This window comes from Chenopodium album, chromosome 27, assembly GCF_948465745.1.
Source record: "Chenopodium album chromosome 27, dcCheAlbu1.1, whole genome shotgun sequence".
Taxonomy (NCBI): domain Eukaryota; kingdom Viridiplantae; phylum Streptophyta; class Magnoliopsida; order Caryophyllales; family Amaranthaceae; genus Chenopodium; species Chenopodium album.
Genome location: NC_137860.1, coordinates 16,427,458 through 16,437,395, shown reverse-complemented (window position 1 = coordinate 16,437,395; position 9,938 = coordinate 16,427,458). Strand labels below are relative to the sequence as shown.

Below are 9,938 nucleotides of genomic sequence, written 5' to 3'. Positions count from 1 at the left end.
GCTATTTTGTACAACATATAAGGGTCATATATGGTTCCAAACATCATTATATGACCCTAAGATGTATCCTTTGTTGAGTAATTAGGTTTTGATGATTGTAAACTAATGATGATTATCTATCTAACGTGTTTGTTAAGTTGTGCATAGAAAGAACAAGTTATGGTTGGAACAGGATACAAGGAACCTTAGCAATGACAAGTATATAAGGAACTTAAGTAATATATGATAAGCAATAGAAGAACAAGAACAATGATGAGTGTTATGGTTGATAAGCATGATGATGGCTAAGGAACCATGAAGGTAACTATGCAAATAGGTGTTTGCATATGTTAGCTTCATGAGGTAAGTACACTATGCATACATGAGTCGTATATGTGTAGGAGTATTTACATAAGCTTTAAGTTTAATTTGTTCTCTCACTTGAAGTTTGTTTATGACAAACAAACTTCAATCTAATGTTTCTCTTAAGTGTTTATGTGAAGACAGGAACTGACTTAGGTGAAGTCAATGGGTTGGAACATAGAAGACTTCAAGAGGAACAAGAGAGAATGAATAAACCTAAAGCAGATTCTCCCACGAGAACTAAACTACGAAGGAACCTGAAGGTATTCTCTAACAAGATCCAGAAGGAATTTTCGGCAGGCTTTCCCACGAGAGCCGGAGCATGTTCCCTAACAGGTACATGAAGAGTTCCATGTTCCCTAACAGGTACATGAAGAGTTCCCTAACAGGAACTTAATTCTCTAACAGGAACTTAATTCTCTAACAAGAACTATCTAAGTGCCCTAACAGGAACATGAAGACAGCAAGTTCCAATAGGAACTTGGCTTGCGGTTCTAGAAGTGGAACGTTGCCCCGAGAACTAGAATACATCAATACTACAAGATTCCTGAACAAGAGTTTCAAAGAAACAACATGAAGACGGAGAAATCGAAGTATATCGCTCTAGGATTCATGTAAGTATGTTGGACATAAAAGTCAGTCTGGAACAAGTCTAAAGAACCAAGGTGAACTCATGATAGTCAATGAAATTAGAGTTACTGACTTGTCAGGAACTCAGAGACTGTCAGAGTTCCAAAACCTAATTGGAACTTATGTCTGCACGTCGTTAAAGGTCGCAGGTCGAATTTTATGATTATATATTTATCTACCACGTGCATATCTTTTAAGGATTTGGTTTTACAGAATAAAGATATTTATTTTCTAATAAATACTTTTGGAAAAAGATAAGTTATTTTTGGAAAATATTTTCAGCAAAATAAGTTTTGAATAAAATCTAATTTTATGGCAAGTTTATCTTTTGTAAAAAGATATGCTAAGATATATTAGTATATTTGGAAAATATATGATCTAGATAAAATCAAATTTTATGGTAATTATATCTTATTATTATTGACAAAATATATTCTTGACAAAAGATATAATTATGGAAAACTTATCTTTGGAAAATATCTTTTATTTCTATCTTTTAATAAAACTTATCTTTTACGAAAAGAATAATTTGGGTGTACTATAAATATGCTCATATGTATTCATTCAAAGTCGAGGTTGGCGAAACTGAGTGGTCGTGCTTTATGGTTTCATCCTTCACCACGAAGCTAAGTCAGTCTTCCAGCTCGAAGTTCCAGTCAGGTTTGGTTTCAGTTCGTGCAGACAGTTCCAGATCAGATCTTGAATGTCAAGCATATTAGTTTTATCTCTTTATTCATTGGTATGTATTTAGAGTTATTCATTGAGATCTTGTAATTGGGAAAAAGGGTTTTGAGTGTTTTATGTATTGGGGTGTGAGAGTTTGTGAGGATTCTCGTTATAATTATATTGTAAGAGTGCAATGTGTTAGCTTCTAGTGTGAAGCCGATTGAGCTTCTAGTGAGAGGCCGAGTGGGTAGTACTTTGGTAGTACGAGTGAAACTAAGTGTGGGACTTAGATTGGGTAGGATAGGGTCTTATCGAGTAGCAAGTTTCCGAGCAGGAACTTGTGAGTAAAGGTCTGTGCATAATAGGTTGTTACTTGGTGTTTGCCCTATTTTAATGAAGTGGTTTGTGTTTGAAATCCCTATGGTAGGGTCGAGGTTTTACTTCTAGTTGGGCCCTGGATGGATTCCTCGTAAAATCCAAATTGCACTGTCTAAGTTCCTAACAACAATCAGTTTTATATTCCGCGAAAAGTAGGCACTAGGAACATACTACAATTCACCCCCCTCTTGTAGTATATCATCCGAAATAACAATTGGTATCAGAGCTAGTGCTCTTGATAAACCGGGCAACCCCAAGGAGCAAGTTCCAGGCTAGGATGGATATCTACGAGGAATGCAGCGATTAGAACTCAGATCCAGAATGTTCCCAACACGACAGAAAGACCAAAATTTGCTTGTAAAGCAAAAGTAATTCAAATATTAACATATTGGAGGTAAGTGTCTCGTCTTTGAATTCTTTGTTATATGCATGTTATTATGTGTGCGAGTTCCTTGTAGTATATCTAGTTAATTTGTTGATTTAATTGTTAATATTTTAAAATCAATTTTGTGTAACCTCAAATCTGATTTCTAGTGTGAAAAGATTATTCAGATTTACAAATTGATTAATTTTCAGTTTACAAGAAATAGTTCAAGGAACTTATTGTATAGAATAATGCATATTTGGTCTTTCGGAACCTGGACTAAGCTTGAATGGAAACTTAATTCTTTGGGCAAGGTAATGAACGTATATTGTGAATATTTTCCAAAGACTCACCTTAGCATGTGTCCTTATTATTCTGATTATTTATTATGTAGACACATGATGTTAATTGTTAGTAAAGATAGTTGGTTAGACCATAGTTGTTTTAATTATGGATTATTGACGTCTATTACTAACATGAAGGTACCCAATATATATTGGGTAATCCTCGTAAAATCCGCTTTGCACTGTCTAAGTTCCTAACAGCAATCAGTTTTATATTCCGCGAAAAGTAGGCACTAGGAACATACTACAATTCACCCCCCTCTTGTAGTATATCATCCGAAATAACATCCCCTAAGGTCTCATGACTTTTCGCCACCGGGCCCCGTAACCTCAAAATTCCTAAAAAAGCGCGGATTATAGCCTTCAATTTTGGAATTTTTTGACCTTTTTTCGCCCGAAAATAAAACATGCCGAGATGCTTACCATGGAACCTAATACACCCCGAAAGTCTTTTTGGGTGAGTCCAACCATTCAATATGCCTTTAAACAGTCAATTTACCCGTTCCAAACTTGCACCGATATCGTGACCTCAAGCCTACCACGGACATTTATGGCAACATATAATGGTCATATATGGTTCCAAACTTTATTATATGACCCTAAGATGTATCCCCTAGGGTCACAAGATTTTTCGCCACCGGGCCCTGAAACCTGAAAATTCCTCAAAAAGCGTGGATTATAGCCTTCAATTTTGGAATTTTTTTACTTTTTTTTGTCTTGAAATAAAAATTGCGGAGATGTTTTCCATGGTTCCTAATACCCACCGGGAGTCTAATTGAATGGGTGGATCCATCCAATATGCCTTAAAACGGTCAATTTACCAGTTGCAAATTTGCTTCGATTTCGTAAAATGAAGCCAACCACGGCTATTTTGTACAACATATAACGGTCATGTATGGTTCCAAACGTCATTATATGACCCTAAGATATATCCCCTAAGGTCTCAAGACTTTTCGCCATTGGGCCCCATACCCTTAAAATTCCTCAAAAAGCGTGGATTATAGCCTTCAATTTTTGGATTTTTTGACCTTTTTCGCCCGGAAATGAAAATTATCGAGATTTTACCATGGTTCCAAATACCCTTCGGAAGTCCAATTGAGAGGGTGGAACTATACAATATGCCTTAAAACGGACAATTTACCCGTTCCAAATTTATACCGATTTCGTAAACTGAAGCCTACCACGGCTATTTTGTACAACATATAAGGGTCATGTATGTTTCCAAACGTCATTATATGACCCTAAGATATATCCCCTAAGGTCTCAAGACTTTTCGCCACCGGGCCCCGAAACCTCAAAATTCAACAAAAAGCGTGGATTATAGCCTTCAATTTTGGAATTTTTTGACTCTTTTTTGCCCGGAAATAAAAATTGCCGAGATGCTACCATGGACCCAAATACACCCTGGGAGTCAATGTGGGTGGGTCAAACCATCCCATATGCCTTTAACCAGTCTATTTACCCATTCCAAACTTTTACCGACATCGTGACCTCAATCCTACGACGGACATTTATGGCAACATATAAGGGTCATATACAGTTTCAAACGTCATTATATGATCCTAAGATGTATCCACTAAGGTCTCAAGACTTTTCGCCACCGGGCCCCGTACCCTCAAAATACCTTTAAAAGCGTGGATTTTAGCCTTCAATTTAGGAAATTTTTGACCTTTTTTGGCCCGGATTTTAAAAATGCCGAGATGCTTACCATGGACCCTAATTTACCCTGGGAGTCTATTTGGGTGCGTCCAATCATCCCATATGCCTTTAAACAGTCAACTTACCCGTTCTAAACTTACACCGATATCGTGACCTCAAGCCTTTCACGGACATTTATGGCAACACATAATGGTCATATATGGTTCCAAACTTCATTATATAACCCTAATATATATCACCTAGGGTCTCAAGACTTTTCGCCACCAGGCCCCGTAACCTCAAAATTCCTCAAAAAGCGTGGATTATAGCCTTTAATTTTGGATTTTTTTGACCTTTTTCCGCCTGGAAATAAAAATTGCCGCGATGTTTACCATTGTTCCTAATACCCTCCCGGAGTCAAATTGAGTGGGTGGAACCATCCAATATGCCTTAAAACGGTCAATTTACCCGTTCCAAATTTGCACTGATTTTGTAAACTAAAGCCTACCACGGCTATTTTGTACAACATATTAGAGTCATATATGGTTCCAAACGTCATTATATGACCCTAAGATGTATCCCTAAAGGTCTAAAGACTTTTCGCCACCAGGCCCCGTAACCTCAAAATTCCTCAAAAAGAGTGGATTATAGCCTTCAATTTCGGAATTTTTTGACCTTTTTTCGCCCGGAAATTAAATTGTCGAGATGTTTACCATGGTTCCTAATACCCTCCCCGAGTCCAATTGAGTGGGTGAAACCATCCAATATGCCTTAAAACGGTCAATTTACCCGTTTCAAATTTGTACCGATTTCGTAAATTGAAGCCTACCACGGCTATTTTGTACAACATATAAGGATCATATATGGTTCCAAACGTAATTATATGACCTTAAGATGTATCCCCTAAGGTCTCAAGACTTTTCGCCACCGGGCCCCGTAACCTCAAAATTCCTCAAAACGCGTGGATTATAGCCTTCAATTTTGGAATATATTGACCTTTTTTCGCCCGGAAATAAAAAAATGTCGAGATGCTTAACATGGACCCTAAAACACCCTGGGAGTCTATTTGGTGGGTCCACCCATCCAATATGCCTTTAAACAGTTAATTTCCCCGTTCCAAAGTTGCACTGATATCGTGACCTTAATTCTACCACGGACATTTATGGCAACATATAATGGTCATATACGGATCCAAACGTCATTATATGTCCCTAAGAAGTATCCCCTAGGGTCTCAAGACTTTTCGAACACCGGGCCCCGTAACCTCAAAATTCCTCAAAAAGCGTCGATTATAGCCTTCAATTTAGGAATTTTTTGACCTTTTTTCTCCCGGAAATAAAAATTGCCGATATGTTTACCAAGGTTCCTCTTACCCTTCGGGAGTCCAATGGAGTGGGTTGAATCATCCAATATGCCTTAAAACGGTCAATTTACCCATTCCAAATTTGCACCGATTTCGTAAACTGACGCCTATCACGGCTATTTTGTACAACATATAAGGGTCATATATGGTTCCAAACGTCATTTTATGACCCTAAGATGTATCCCCTAAGGTCTCAAGACTTTTCGCCACCAGGCCTCGTAACCTCAAAATTCCACAAAAAGCGTGGATTATAGCCTTTAATTTTGAAATTTTTTGACCTTTTTTCGCCCGGAAATAAAAATTGCCGAGATGTTTACCATGGTTCTTAATACCCTCCGGTAGTCCAATTGAGTGGGTGGAATAATCCAATATGCCTTAAAACGGTCAATTTACCCAATCTAAATTTGCAACGACTTTGTAAACTAAAGCCTACCACGGCTATTTTATACAACATATAAGGGTCATATATGGTTCCAAACATCATTATATGACCCTATGATGTATCCCCTAAAGTCTCAAGACTTTTCGCCACCAGGCCCCGCAAACTCAAAATTCCTCAAAAAGCGTGGATTATAGCCTTCAATCTTGGAATTTTTTCACCTTTTTTCGCTTGGAAATAAAAATTGCCGAGATGTTTACCATGATTCCTAATACCCTCCGAGAGTCCAATTGAGTGGGTGGAACCATCCCATATGCCTTAAAACGGTCAATTTACCTGTTCCAAATTTGCACCGATTTCGTAAACTGAAGCCTAGCACGGCTATATTGTACAACAAATAAGGGTCATATATGGTTCCAAACGTCATTGTATGACCCTACGATGTATCCCCAAAGGTCTCAGGACTTTTCGCCACCGAGCCTCGTAACCTCAAAATTCCTCAAAAAGAGTGGATTATAGCCTCAATTTTGGAATTGTTTGACCTTTTTTCGCCCGGAAATAAAAATTGCCAAGATGTTTACCATTGTTCTTAATACCCTCCGGGAGTCCAATTGAGTGGGTGGAACAATCCAATATGCCTTAAAACGGTCAATTTACCCGTTCCAAATTTGCAACGATTTTGTAAACTGAAGCCTACCACGACTATTTTGTACAACATATAAGGGTCATATATGGTTCCAAACATCATTATATGACCCTAAGATGTATCCCCTAAAGTCTCAAGACTTTTCGCCTCCGTGGCCCGTAACCTCAAAATTCCTCAAAAAGCGTGTATTATAGCCTTCAATCTTGGAATTTTTTCACCTTTTTTCGCCTGGAAATAAAAATTGCCGAGATGTTTACCATGGTTCCTAATACCCTATGGAAGTCCAATTGATTAGGTCGAACCATCCCATATGCCTTAAAACGATTAATTTACCCGTTCCAAATTTGCACCGATTTCGTAAATTGAAGCCTAGCACGGCTATTTTGTACCACATATAGGGGTCATATATGGTTCCAAAAGTCATTATATGACCCTAAGCTGTGTCCCCAAAGGTCTCAAGACTTTTCGCCACCGGGCCTCGTAATCTCAAAATTTCCCAAAAAGCGTGGATCATAGCCTTCAATTTTGGAATTTTTCGACCTTTTTTCGCTCAGAAATAAAAATTGTTGAGATGTTTACCATGGTTCCTAATACCCTATGGGAGTCCAATTGATTGGGTGGAACCATCCTATATGCCTTAAAACGATTAATTTACCCGTTCCAAATTTGCACCGATTTCGTAAACTGAAGCCTAGCACGGCTATTTTGTACAACATATAAGGTCATATATGGTTCCAAACGTCATTATATGACCCTAAGATGTATCCCCTAAGGTCTCAAGACTTTTCGCCACCGGGCCTCGTAACCTCAAAATTTCTCAAAAAGCGTGGATTATTGATGAGTGACATTTATGGTACTCATTTGATCTCTTTTTGGATGAATTTTATTACTCTTTTCTTTAGTTTTCCTTAGTTTTATTCTTATTTTCTCCATTTTATGCTTTTCATAGTTAGTTTCTCTATTTTGTGCATTTTCTTGGTTACATGTTATTTTTCCCTTTTATTTGCCTTTTCTCCTTTGTTTGTAGGTTGTGATTGATTGTCCAAGAATTCCCGAGCTTCTTCTCCTTGGTTTTTCATTGCTTTTCATGGCTTATGCTTGTGCAAAGAGTTTCAAGTCAAGTGGGATCCGAGGAGCAAGCTTCAAGACCTTGGTTATGCTCTTTTCATGGCTTATATTCTTCAAGAATTACAAGGAAGTTGCTGCCTACCTTGTCCTCCATCACCATCATCTAAGATGTGTGCACCACATGAGCTAGGACGAAGAGAAGAGAGGGTCTCTACCCAGATTGGTGCGGGCGCACTTGGGGAGTGTGCGGCCGCACATCTGGTGCGTGTGGGCGAACCTATCTGGGTGTGTTTCCCGTGCGCGCCACTCTCTCTCCTACGTGCGACCGCACCGGCGTGGGTTTATTTTTGGGCGTCAAAACCGACCTCTTCTTTGTATATATAGTTATTTCCTTTTATTTTTGGCTAAGAAGTTTTATATTAGATTTCAATTGCTAATTTTTTATTAGAATTTTAGAGAGAGAAACTCAAGGATTGAAGAGAGAGAAACTCATGGTTTTTGGTTGATTGTTCAAGAATTCTCCATTGTAATTGATCTTTTGATCAAAGTTTGTAAGGATCTTCATATTTGATTTCAATATAAGTTTGTTTTTAGTTGATTTCATTTGTTTTTCATATTATTGTTGATTGATTGAAGTTTGTTTGATGTTTGATTGAAGTTTGATTGGAGTTGAATTGATTGTTGATTTGACCTTTGAATTCTAATATGTTGATGATGAAATCGATGATTAGTGTAGTTTTGATCTTAATTTCAATGGCTAGTGAGTAGTTTTCTAGCTAGGGTAATGGTGAAGCATGTATGAGTGATGGATTAGAGTAATTTGGGGATAATTAATGGATTTGATGATATGATTAAACTTGGTTGATAATTAATGTGCATGTGTTTAATTGATTGAAGCTTGGCCATCTGTAATTGTTGCACTAGATTGCATTGTAAGCTTGCTATGATACGGACCATTGATTAGTAACTTGCAATTTCTTGATTGAGGTACCTTGTGACGTTTCCTAGTTAGTGTTTAGCGTAGTTGGCTCTAGTTAGACCTCTAGGAGAAATATCTTGGTATGCTCTTTTGGATACATGATTGATCTTCCTTCATATCACTTGACTTAGTTGGTTTGACCTCCCAAATTACCATTCTCCATTACAATTACATGTGGATCCATTCCCCTAGTGTCTTTTAAATTGATTTTATACAAGTTTATTGCATTGATTAGCTCTAGCTCTAGTCCTTTCCACAAACCCCGCATTTGACTTCGGATTAGCTTGACACTAGGCAATATACATTCAATTTCCATTCCTTTGGGTTCGACCTCGACTTACCACTACACTTCCATAGGGGTTTGTTGAGTTATCAAAATGGCGCCGTTGCCGGGGAATGGTGCTTTGAGTGCATATTGTTGTTGAGTCTATTCCACTTTATTTGCAAAATACAAAAGATTTTACTCTTTAGGCTACACTTGTAGCCTTGCTACTAACATTTTCTTTGAGTTTTGTATGCATAGGTCCCGAGATCGTTCAATTATTCCCTTTGATCCGGAGATTGAAAGAACTCTCTCAAGGAGGAGAGTAGCAAACAAGTCTTTGGATTATATTTCTTCTAGCGAAGAAGAGATTGAACAAGAGCAAGTTATGGGAGAAAATCCGAGAGTTGCCTTAAAGGAATTGGGAGTGCCCGGTGCATATAGGTTTGAGAGCGGCATAGCTCCACCTACAACACCGGCAAACGACTTTGAAATTCGGCCGGCAATGATCACCCTAATTGAGAGGAGACAATATAGTGGGGCTAAGAATGAGAGCCCATTGAACAATCTTAAGGAGTTTGAAAAATATTGCAACACAATCAAGGTTAATGGAGTGTCTCAAGAGTTTATCCGCCTTAAGTTGTTCCCTTTCTCACTCATAGGAAGATCTTTGGAATGTCTAGACAAAGAGGTGAAGCCCAATTCATTGAGAACGTGGGATGATGTCACTAAAGCTTTCTTGTCCCGTTTCTATCCTCAAAAGAAAACGGCGGAGGCAAGGGCTTTAATTCAAGGGTTCAAGCAAAAGCCAAATGAGAGTCTCTATGAAGCATGGGAAAGATTCAAGGAGTATCAAAGAGAATGTCCTCACCACGGAAT

General features: G+C 38.1%; 1 non-coding gene across 1 annotated transcript; it reads right to left on the bottom strand.

Moving 5' to 3' along the window:
- Positions 1-9,832: 9,832 nt before the first annotated feature.
- On the bottom strand, positions 9,833-9,938 carry LOC145621663 (small nucleolar RNA R71). The gene has a single exon (XR_014108483.1). It is a non-coding gene; the product is annotated as a small nucleolar RNA R71 (small nucleolar RNA).